The sequence below is a fragment of the Oryctolagus cuniculus genome, chromosome 6, assembly GCF_964237555.1.
Source record: "Oryctolagus cuniculus chromosome 6, mOryCun1.1, whole genome shotgun sequence".
NCBI lineage: Eukaryota > Metazoa > Chordata > Mammalia > Lagomorpha > Leporidae > Oryctolagus > Oryctolagus cuniculus.
The window spans coordinates 40,154,856-40,167,585 of NC_091437.1; positions in this window are offsets into that span (position 1 = coordinate 40,154,856).

Genomic DNA, 12,730 nt, shown 5'->3' on the forward strand with positions numbered 1-12,730 from the left:
TCCCCCTCCATCCTTCCTTTCTTTTTCCTTTATTTTTTGCAAAACTTAATTCCAATCTATTCTGTCATCACAGGCTTAATGCACCAGTGGTTACTGGTTACATATATTCATAAAATAAAAAGTAGAAACACCACAGTTATGAATGGACATGTTCAAGTTCATTCATCCTGTTGGTGACAAAGCTATGTCTAGGGCATCAATCTTGGGTCTCTCTACTGCTTTCCTCACCAGGAGTGAACACCAGGAGTGAACCCTACTGTATGCTATGGACCCTGGCTTCAGTGATTATAACAATTGTGCCACTCAAGTAGCAATGTTGATGATAGAGGCTGTGCATGTGTCGGGGGAGGGGACATGGGCAAATGTCTGTACTTTACTCTCACTTTTGCTAGGAACCTAAAACAGTTCTTAAAAACTTAAATCTATTGACAGAGAGAGAGAAGAGATGAGAGAGAGAGGAGAGAAAAAGCAAATCTTTACTCCTTCTCTCAAATGTTTGCATCCCCTACCCCCAACCCCAATGTGAAAAAAAAATCAAATGTTAGGCCTTTAAAGGTAAATACCCTGAGGAAAGGAAGTGTTTGAAAGGCTTAGCAATTACTACTTTAGTTATCTAATCCCATAAGGGAAAGAAGTTGCCATGTCCAAGAGCAGTTTAGGAATTGGATAGTACCCTGCACCTTTGGGTAACCTTGAGTAATAGAGTTGTCACCATCTGTTCACTAAATATTTCAAGTTCATCATGAGGACATATCACAGGCTTGAACTTTCCTGTCCCTTCGAAGGAGATGTGATCTGGGGACTTGTGATGTCCATTGAGAGGTGAGAGAAAAAAGTTTTTGTGGATTAATATTTGAAAGCCACTGCACAACGGACCATATTTTTACTTTCCCTCTGCCTCCAGAGACTGACGATGATTCATCCTGGTTATCAGAATTACATGTAAATGGAGCTTCCAAAAAATAAATAAAAAATAAATACAGCTTCCAGACAACTCAGGCTGGACAGCAAAAAGAGCAAGAAATAAATGTTATTTAAGTAACTGAGGTGTGGGCTTTTGTCTGTAACAATGCTTTTATCACCCATTTCATTTCTGGCTCATGCAGAAAAGGTATTTAGTACTCTCCACTTTAATTCCTAAGGTAAAAATGTGATAACCCTACCAACATGGAAGATTCTTCAAGAGTATTAAATGATAGGCCATATGAAATACTCAGTATAACGCCTAGCTCATAGAAGGACCTACTTAACACCCTTACCCAACTCCTTGAGTTAGCTAAAGGTAAGCCCTGCAAGACAAAGATAGACAAGAGAAACTGAGAAGAGAGTGGAGAACAAGGAGGAATACTAGGGCAGGCTGCTTGTGAGAGAAGGGAGGGATGAAGATCTCAGGGTGTCACATGCAAAGCCCTGCGGTGTGTCTATCTGAGTGAAGTAACACCAAGCTGAATGCCATATACTGACTTCAGAGGGAAACAGAGCCACTGAGGTGCCATAAATTTGCAAGGCAGCTATGCTCACCAGTATTCCACCAGAGCAGGAAATTCATTCTGGAGGCACAATGTCAAGGAAAGACAGACAGCTGGAGGACAGCAGTACCTATATTACGTGAATCTTACATTTTACTTACTGCCACTCCACCTCCACCCTTATCAAGATTCTTGCTATCCTTCAAGACCCAGATCCAATATCACCAGCTCTGTGATTTTCAGATTTCCAGCTTCCTGGCTGAAATCTCTATTTTGTTCTGAATTTTCATGATACTCAATCTAAATGCATGCACCTTGCAATAGACCAAGGATTCCCTCCTGTAGACAGTGGCCTTATGCGATCCATCCCTAGCATGCGTTCTCTATGCTAAGGAGAACCACATCCTCTAAAAAAGGCAGCTTCTGTTTATTCAAAGAGACCTGCAAAGAATACTTTAAAAGCCGCATTCATTAATCTACCAGGGGCCCTCCAAAATAAATATTATTATTTCCACTTTTCATATGAGGGCACAAAAGCTATAGAGGAAGGAAGGGAGGAAGGAAGAGAGAGAGGGAGGGAGGGAGGGAGGAAATTACTTCACTCCCTGTATGCCTGCAATGGTGCAATGGCCATAGGGCCATAGCTGGACCAGGCTGAAGCTTGGATTAAGAACTCAGTTCAGGGCTCTCCTGTGTGTGGCAGGGACCCAGGCACTTGAGCCATCAGCTGCAGTCTGGTGGGGTGCACTACAGCAGAAAGCTGATACGAGGAGCAGAGTTAGAACTCAAATCCAGGTCCTCTGATACGGGATGTAGTCATCTTAACCGGCATCTTCACCTCTAGGCTAGACATGCACACCTATAAGTTCTTTGTAATGCACAGGTCAGTTCCAGCTTCCTCCAGCCTGCTTGCGGAGCTTATGTACATCTACATTTGAAGTTCCAGGGAATGTGCAAAGGTACAAAAGGAAAAATAAAAAGAAGTCCAGAAAATCCACTCAAGACAACCTCCTACTTCTCCATTTTGCTGAGATAGAGTCTCGCTTCCTTACATCTGAGTGTTTTTCTAAAGAGTGTGGAGGTTTTTAAAGATCAAAAGGCAAGGGGAGGGATGTTAAAGAGAAGACTTAGAGTAAACTATGACTTCAGAGAAAGAAAAGATCTCATAAAAATGCTATAACGGTTGATGCTTTACATAAACAGGTGAATTCCAATGTTCCAGGGCAGGTTCCCTTAACTGATGTCTCAGGTGACTGAGACGGCTTTATCGCCCTTGCCCACAGCAAATTAAGCTAATCATCTTAAGGTGGATGCCTCTCCATTTCCGAAGACTCAGGTCCAGTCTCATGAAACTCACTGGCAGCTGAGCCCTGTAGAGAAGGCAGAGCTCCAGACTCCCAGACCAGTGCTCTTTTCAGAAATGATTTCTGGAGACCAAGGTCTATCCTCAGAGAATGCTGCTGCTTACCCAAAACACAAAAACACAGAGAACAGCTGTTGGCAAATCCCTTCATCAGAGTCCTCGGAATAGTTCTATTATGAATGATCATAATGTATTACTTAGGATCAGATCCTGAGCCTTCACAAAAACTGTCATTCCCCCACATATTGATTGAGTCTGAGTTCCTGCTAAGAAATGCAAGTGAAATTCAAACACATCACTGTTTCCTGGCAGGCAGTAAAGGCCGTAATAAATTAAGATGAGCTCAGTCCCGACAGATGATTATAGACACCAATATAAATGTAAATAGGTTCCTCATTTCTAAATGTGCTAAATGTTATCCTTGTTAATGGGCACTATCTTGGGAGAGACCCAGATAGAGCACTAAATACGCATCTGGGCACAGCAACAAAGCACCTCACACTGACCTGAGTTCTACCTATCGTTTATGCATTCAGTGCTTAACACTGACTAAGAAAACCAGAAAACAAGTACTATGGGGCTAAATATGGTACAGTTACAGAAAGACAAATAAACCAAGTGTCAATCCTACCCTCAAAAAAGGATGTGGTCTCTCTAAGGGTAAAGCAAAATATATACAGATAAAGAGAGGATAGGTTGGTAAAAAGTTATATTTAACTACCTTTATTTTTCTGTGTTGGGTGTGAAAATGCACATTAGGGCTTCACAACTGGATAGAGATGAAATTCTTCTGCAAGATAGGAGGACAGCAGGGTGTTCCTGTGGACAATCCAATTTCGGAAGCAAACACTGGTGAAATTTGAGTTATTGTTTCTGTGATTCCGTCTCTACCCACAGCAAATATAAAGGTTAGATACATAAATATATTTTAGAACTTTTTTTTTTGTTAAAAAAAGCACTTCCTAAACTACTGTAATAGTCTCCAGCAATAAAATATTATCAGATTTACCTTCCTGAAAAGGGTCCTCAATGTTTTCCTTTGGCTGCCAACACAATAAAATTCAAATATCTCTATCTAGCATCCTAGGTTTTCCATACCAGTCCACAACCTCCTTCATCTTCCATCATATCCTTGCTTCAACTGCTAAGCCTGCTCCCTCATACAGGACCTGTTCTTTCCCACCACAAGACTTTTGTTTGGGCTGTGTTCCCTGTATGAGCTACCCCTTATTCCCGTCTCCCCTTGTTAGAGACGTAAACCTTCTCACTGACTTCAGTCTCTCCTTTCTACAGAAGACCTGCCCATATCTTCCACTATTTTAAAGCAACACACCTTCAATATTTTCAGACAATTTGTTTAATCCTTCTGTTTTTCAGTTTCTCCATATATAAACATGGATCATGAAATGCTGATGATTGAATGAAATAAGATATGTACAATGCTCAATACTGCATAGTGCATAATGAATATTTTATGGCTTGGTGTTTTTTTTTTGTTTGTTTGTTTTTTTGTTTTTTTGTTTTTTTTATATAGGCAGAGTGGACAGTGAGAGAGAGAGAGACAGAGAGAAAGGTCTTCCTTTGCCGTTGGTTCACCCTCCAATGGCCGCCGCGGCCGGCGCACCGCGCTGATCCGATGGCAGGAGCCAGGTGCTTCTCCTGGTCTCCCATGGGGTGCAGGGCCCAAGCACTTGGGCCATCCTCCATTGCACTCCCTGGCCACAGCAGAGAGCTGGCCTGGAAGAGGGGCAACCGGGACAGAATCCGGCGCCCCGACCGGGACTAGAACCCAGTGTGCCAGCGCCACTAGGCGGAGGATTAGCCTAGTGAGCCGCGGCGCCGGCTATGGCTTGGTTTTAAGAATAGTGAATGTATTATTGCCGTTACTTCTTTTTTTTTTTTATTAGTACTACTACTTTTCTATTCTGCCACTGCATTTTATTTATTTATTTATATTTATTTATTTTTTGATAGGCAGAGTTAGACAGTGAGAGAGAGAGAGACAGAGAGAAAGGTCTTCCTTTTTCCATTGGTTCACCCCCCAAGTGGCCACTACGGCTGGCGCACTGCACTGATCTGAAGTCAGGAGCCAGGTGCTTTCTTCTAGTCTCCCATGAATGTGCAGGGCCCAAGCACTTGGGCCATCCTCCACTGCCTTCCCAGGCCACAGCAGAGAGCTGGACTGGAAGAGGAGCAACTGGGACAGAACCGGCTCCCCATCCGGGACTAGAACCCCGGGTGCCGGTGCTGCAGGCAGAGGATTAACCTAGTGAGCTGCGGTGCTGGCCTGCCACTGTATTTTATACTTTGTATTGGTATACCCAGTAGGGTCACAATCTTTTATCAAGTTGTGAACCCATCCTATACAAGGCAGTGTTAAATGCATTTCCTTCTTCAGCACTGCCCCGTGCCAGGCATACCCTTGGATTTAGTATGGACATGATGAATGATGATCAAATATCACTGCACATACAAATTATGAATGTCATTGAAGTTAAAACTTTTATTCAGTAAGAGGCTAAGGCAGCATTAGTCTGAAGTAATGTTTCATAGGCTAAACCGATCAGAGAGAAGAAAAGGCATCCACACTAAAGAATTTAATAGACTAGGTTAATGAAGAAAAACACAATCATATGAAGTGTGTGTGTGTGTGTGTGTATTTCTTCTTTCTGTTTTAGTTGTTATTCTCTAGAATGTCCATTTTGTTTCAGAATTTAATTCAAGCCAAGGGTATAATTTTATTAAGGAAATAGAAGAGAAGACAGGAAATAGGTATTCAATTCTCTGCTATTGAGAATATAATTGAGTGCCACAGACTTACCAACAGTATATATTAAAATCCTATAAATGAGCACAATCTTTGATTTAATAATTCCGCCAGTAGGAATTCATTCTAAAGAAATCATGAGAAATGTGAAGTACAGAATTTGTGCAAAAATAATATTAAGTTGGAAATAAACTAAATATTTAAACTGGGATATAAAATATATAAATTTATATATAAATCACAACCCATTTACACGTTATAATACTATGCAGAAATTAACATGGTTTGAGAGAACATTAGTGTTAAAAATAATTCAAAAATGATTAAAGATGGCTGTAAATACTTGTGTTCTTTATAGTTTGTAAGTAGGTAGGTGGATGGATAGACAGAGAAACAGAGATACTACCCAATAAATTAAAAAAAATATGGAAATGATATTAAGGTTTAAAAGGACAAGAACAAAAATGCATTTGAAAACTATTTTATCAATGTGTATCAAAGTAAGTTACAAGAAACCCTAGCTGACATAATTATTGACTTTAGAATCATATACCAAAAGGGTACCATGTGTGTATATATGTACAATGTATGCATATAGTTGTATAGATAATTTTAAAATTTATTTCTTTGTATCATACCACATAATGTGACAAAGCAGAATAGCTAACTGAATTTTGAAGCATGTGTTGAAGAGGGTATGACTTCAACACACTGGCTCTGTGGGGTCCTAGGCAGGACCCCAGAGAGGAAAGTAGGTCTCTTCAAGGTATTACAAAGAAGACTCAGTGATAAGCCAAATGACTCTCGTTGCCTGAGATATTCCACAAACATCAAGATGCCTCTGACAACAAAAAACAAACCACGGTTTTAAATAAGAACCCCAAGACTGGTGATAAGAACAGATGGTATATTACGAAGGTTTATTTGCCATTGAACTACTTTTCACAAGGGCAACTCCACAGAAAATAGACATGGTAGCAAGCCCCTTATTTATCAATGGTTAAACATTTCAAAGGCAGCAAGGTGGAGAATGATTAGAATCTGTACAACTAATGGTGGGATTAGTTTCTATTTAATTTCTTCATCACCCACCATGGAGGCAAAGTCAAAAGACGAAGGAGTGGGAAGCAAGAGGTAATTTTTACCTGCTTCAGAACTTCCCCTACTGCTAAACTGAAGATACGTGGCAGATGGAGCCCAATGGCAAAATACTCTGAGATGAAGAAAAGTCATTCTGTTTCCTTTTTGAAAGGTCACATTCAGGTATAATTCTTTAAAACAAAACCCAACAATGGTTCCTACTGGAATGACTGCCTCACAGCTCAGCACTTGGAAATTCAAGCAATTCTGTACCTCCCATCTGTTCTGCAGAGATTTGTTGTGAGCATTTAGATGACACTGGGAGACCTCCCTTCACTCAACAATCTTACAATTCCCTACATATCCCAGAGCTTTACTTCAATGACCATTTATCTGTTTGCTTACTTTTGCTAAGTATTTTTTTTTTCTGTATGAGAATCTTTAGAAGGACTCCCATACTGCTAGGATAGTGGCAACAGACTTTTTCCAGCATTCCTATTAAAGGAACATTATATATACAATTAAACTCTACAGATGAGAAAACCAAGAGACTATGGCTAGGAAAGACTATTTCCTAGGAAAGTTGTATGGAGAAGAGTTTATTAGGGAAGACTAGAGCTCCCCTAGGAAAAGTCATTTTTGAGAGAAACCCATCTTTTTTTTGTCTGTTGAGAAAATACCAACGGTCAGGAGAGTTACAAAGTCTCAGCTTCATTTCCTTATACTCAGGCTGATCAAGTGGAAATTTCCAAATGTAAGATAAAATTATGATTCTTCTAGACATCTTCAAAACAAAATGTCTAAATATATTTCTCTGAAGAAATTATTATGAACTCCCATGGACCCAGACAGAGCATAGGGCACAGACTTCTGGAGTGAAATACATGCAGTTTCAGGTCCTATTTTTGCCAATTACTCTTCTTAAGCAAACTCCTTCATATGTCAACCTTCTAAACTATAAAGTTATGATACTGGTACTTACTTCTCAGAGTTATTGTAAAAATTTAATAAATTTAAGGTTCTTATTATAATCCCAGAAATATCTTATTCAGTCACAAATTTTCTTCTTCCTGGTGCACTTAAACATATTATTACCTACTTGGAAAAACAAACTTTAGTTGCTAGAAAATTTCAATAAAAGGGAAGAGTATAAAGGTGTAACAATGGCATGCTGCCAACCACCAGTCCCACAAGATAGCATTCTTGTACAATATCAATATCTGTAGGCACTATAGTCACAGTATAACAGGTGCTACCTCGCCTGTATTTCCTTGGGCCTACCTTTTCGTTGCAAATCAGTCTGCCTGCCAAATGTGAGTCTGCATCCCTTTGCTAAGGCTTCCTCTAGCCTTTAGAGGCCACTCTGGTCACCTGCCTGGCAAGCAAGACTTGTGGGAATATTAATGCCTCCTGAAAGTGTGCTCAACAAATCATTAATGAGAACAGATAGAAATCAGTGCTTCTCAGATTCAATGGGCATATATATTACTTGTAGAAGTCTTATTAAATCACCAGTGCTGAGACCATTCCCAGAGTTTCCAATTCAGTAGGTCCAGGAGGTAGGAGTGGGGAGTGGGGGGCTTGGGTGTGGGGGAGCTGAAAATTAGTGTTTATAAGTTTGTAAGTAATGCTGATGTTGTTGATCCAGATATTATACCTTGAGAGTCCCTGGGATACATGTAGCCCATCATCTTCACACCACATTCTACACTGGCAGCATTTGTGAGCAAGGGCTGCCATAGACTAGACGGTTTGAACTAGACGCCTTCTTATAGTTTTGGAGGCTATGTGTCCCAAGTGTTGGCAACTTCAATTACTCAGAGGCCCACTCTCCCTCCTTGCTGTTGCCTTGCATAGCTTTTTCTTTCTATAGTTGCATATTTGGTATCTCTCCTTTGTGCCCAAATTTCCTGAGCTTGTAAGCACATGACACAAATTGGAAAACAGTTTACTCTTTTGGCATTTTTCCATGTTAATTACCTCTTTAATGGCTCTGTCATCAAGTAAAGGCACACTGAGAATTGAAGCTCCCATGTATGAAATTTGCTGGGACATAAGTCCACCACATTGGCTTTCAGAAGTCTCCAGGCAATCGGACTGCGGGCATGCACAGTGACCAACGGTGAGATTCCAGTGTTGGTCTCCTTCTCGTCCCTGACTGTTACTCACTCCTCTATTAGTGTTTCCCACAGTCATCTTCCAAAAAACTACAAGCGCTCAACTCGTCGTCTCATGGCAAGCTTCTGAAATCTCAAACTAAAACAATCAATTTCATTCTGTAAAGTTACTCCTTTAAAACGCACATAATACTTATGTCTGTGTAGGTAATGTACAGAATCATAAGTCTGCATTTCACCTCTGTTGTTAGCTCTCTGTGTAATCTGAGAATGCTGTTGTTCAATCTCTCTAGGCTTCAACTTCATTGTATTAAATGAATGCGTCAATCTCAACCTCCAGTAACTTTTGCAGGTAGCATCACAATGTATACTACTTACAATTCTTTGGTTGTAAGTAGCGCATGCTATTTTAGCTAACTTAAGTTACACGAAGGTTTTAGTAGAAAGCTATCAGGTAACTGACAGGATTGGAACTTAACAAGTAGGAGAATTTTCCATGTAAGTAGACATCAGTTGACCTCCTTACCTGGGAATGATGATGTAACGAGGTGAAAAACCAATGCCAGTCCCATGAACTCCACAAGGGAAATCATCTCAGTCTATAAATAAATTGAAAGTGTTCCAGAAGTAGCCTGCTGACTATATATGCTGTTAAGTTAGGCACTGTCAAATTGTGTACATTTTGTCATCAATCAGGCCTGAAGGACTCTCACTTTTAAATGTGCGCCTCATATTTGGTGGAGATCCATTTCAAGCAGTCTCCTGACATCTGTGTCTACTTCATGAGAAATTGGAAGGAAACAAAGGCAAATGAAAATCCCATCATGCAGATGATACTTGTTAAACAGTGTTCACTACTACCTTGGTGCACCCCTGGACCTGCATTCTTGAAGGAAAGTACTACTTTAGTTACATGTGTAATGTCTGATCATCACAGTGCAACCTGTCAAAACATCAGTTTTAAATGTATTACAACCTAAACTTAAAATTTTTTAAATTATAAATAAAATTATAAATAAAGTTTTGAATTCATTACACTGCTAAACTTGACCTCATTTGGAAGCCATAATATTCAAGAGTCTGACTGGAAAAAGCCTGAGTCACATGACTTTCTTTTGGATGGACAAGAGCAGCAAAGAGGGGAGGGAGGGGACATTGTGGTATAACAGATAAAGGTACTGCCTATAACACCGCATCCCAAATGGACTCCAGTTCATATCTGAGCTGCTCGACTTCTGATCCAGCTCTCTGCTATTGGCCCAGGAGAGTAGAAGAAGATGGCCCAAATGCCTGGCCCCTGCTGCCCATTTGTGAGAGCTGTATGGAATTCCTGGCTCCTGGCTTCGGCCTGGCTCTTTCAGCATTTGGGGAGTGAACCAGTGAATGAAAGTACTCTTTCTTTCAGCTCTCCCTCTATCTCTGTCACTCTGCTTTTCAAATGAATAATTTTTTTTCAATTGCGGCTTTATTTTGATGGAAAAATCAAGTTCTGCTCCTACTGCGGAGGCCCATTTAATGTTTCCATCAAGGTATAATTGCCCAAATGGAAACCTAGACTAAAGGTTGGTCTTCAGTATTTTAATCTAGAAATAGAATTAAAATTGAAGCACCTGAGAAGGTAGAGACTTAGCTGTATATTTTCCATCTGCTTAACTATAATAATCTTAACAATATCTTCAATTATCAGGAAATAGCAAAAATAATTTTGTCTTCATAAAAATGTGATTGGGTAATAGAGTTATATATCAGATGCTAACCTTTTTAAACATTCAGTTTTGATTCATCTGAGACTTTTGTTTCTACGACACTGAATCAGATGAAAGTAACAATGACAATGCCAGGTTACGAAGAGTTGCAGTCTGAAAGGATGGTGGTGATATTTAGAAACTCTTTCTCAAGAGACGGCTGTAGTTACAGACTGAGACAGGGAAAATGATGGACCCCAAGAGAAAACTCAAAAAACAGGAATAATTGCTTTCTCATAAACAGCTTCCCAGCAGGAGAAAACAAGACTCACATTGGTAGAGGGAGAGAAATTTCAGCAAATCCATTGTTTGTCCTCACTCACATGAAGGCAATACCACTCAAAAACTATTCCATGATTTTTTCTAAATTTTAAAGGTAGAGTCAGAGAGTGTATGAGAGAGAGAGAGAGAGAGATCAATCTCCCATTCTCTGTATCATTCCCCAAATGCTCTTAATAACTGGGATTGTGGCAAGCTGAAACCCCAAGTCTGTAACTCAGTCCAGGTCTCCCATATAGGCTGGCAGAGACCCAACTACTTGGGTCACCATCTGCTGCTTCCTGGGTAGCATATTAATAGGAAGACAGAATCAGGAAGCAGAGCCAGGATTCGAACCCAGGCACCTCAATATGGGATGTGGGCATGCCACACAGCTATCTTAACTGCTCTACCAAATGCCCACCCTGAATGTGCCTTTTAAGAAATTAATTCCAGGGGCTGGCTTTGTGGCACAGTGGGTTAAGCTGCCACCTGAGACACAGTCATCCCTTATGGGCACTGGTTTGAGTCCGACTGCTCCACTTCCAATCCAACTCTCTGCTCTGCTGATGTTTCTGAAAATACCGTGCAAGATGGTCCAAGCACTTGGGCCACTCCACCCATGTAGGACATCTGGATGAAGCTCCTGACTCCTGGTTTCATAGTGACCCAGCCCCAGCTATTGTGGCCATTTGGAGAATGAATCACAGGATGTAAGATATTCTCTCTCTCTCTCTCTCTCTCTCTCTTTCTCTAACTCTGATATTCAAATAAACAAGTAAATCTTGAAAATGTTAATTCCAGGGGCTGGCACTGTGGCTCAGTAGGTTAAAGCCCTGGCCTGAAGCACCAGCATCCCATATGGGCACTGGTTCTAGTCCCGGCTGCTCCTCTTCCGATCCAGCTTTCTGCTATGGCCTGGGATAGCTGTAGAAGAGAGCCCAAGTCCTTGGGCCCCTGCACCCAGATGGGAGACCTGGAAGAAGCTCCTGGCTCCTGGCTTTGGATCAGTGCAGCTCTGGCTATTGCGGCCATCTGGGGAGTGAACTAATGGATGGAAGACCTCTCCCCCCCCACCTCTCTCTCTCTCTCTTTCCCCCTGCCTCTTCTCTCTCCCTGCCTCTTCTCTCTCTGTGTAACTCTGGCTTTCAAATAAATGAAATAAATCTTTAAATAAATAAATCTTTAAATAAATAAATAAAACTGTTAATTCAAGACAGCTATACCTATAAAAGATGGAACTGGGGCCGGCGCCATGGCTCACTTGGTTAATCCTCTGCCTGCAGTGCTGGCATCCCATATGGATGCCAGGTTCTAGTCCCAGTTGCTCCTCTTCCAGTCCAGCTCTCTGCTGTGGCCCGGGAGTGCAGTAGAGAATGACGCAAGTGCTTGGGCTCCTGCACCCGCATGGGAGACCAGGAAGAAGCACCTGGCTACTGGCTTCGGATTGGCGTAGTGCTAGCCTTAGCGGCCATTTGGGGAGTAAACCAACAGAAGGAAGACCTTTCTCTCTGTCTCTCTCTCTCTCACTGTCTGTAACTCTACCTGTCAAATAAAATAAAATAAATAAATAAATAAATAAACAAACAAAATGGAACCATGAGGGTGAAATTTACCCTCCTGAATGAAACTAATACCAGCAAACAAATGCACGAATAAATGGTTTCAACTCTCAGAAATCAGACTGTGATATAATAAATAAACAAGGTAAACCATATGGTTGTCCCAGGGTACTTAGTTGAGAAAGTTTTCAGGCCCTGGAATAGAGACAGAGAATTGAAGTATAGCTTGGAAGACAAGTTGAAGCAAAAGAACTGAGAATTTGGGAAAATCAAAGAAGTGAGTGTTGAGCGTTCATAGAACTGACAACCAGACAGGAGAGACCTGCACAGAGAGGGATGCCTTTAAGTATTCAGCAGATAGTTAATGAG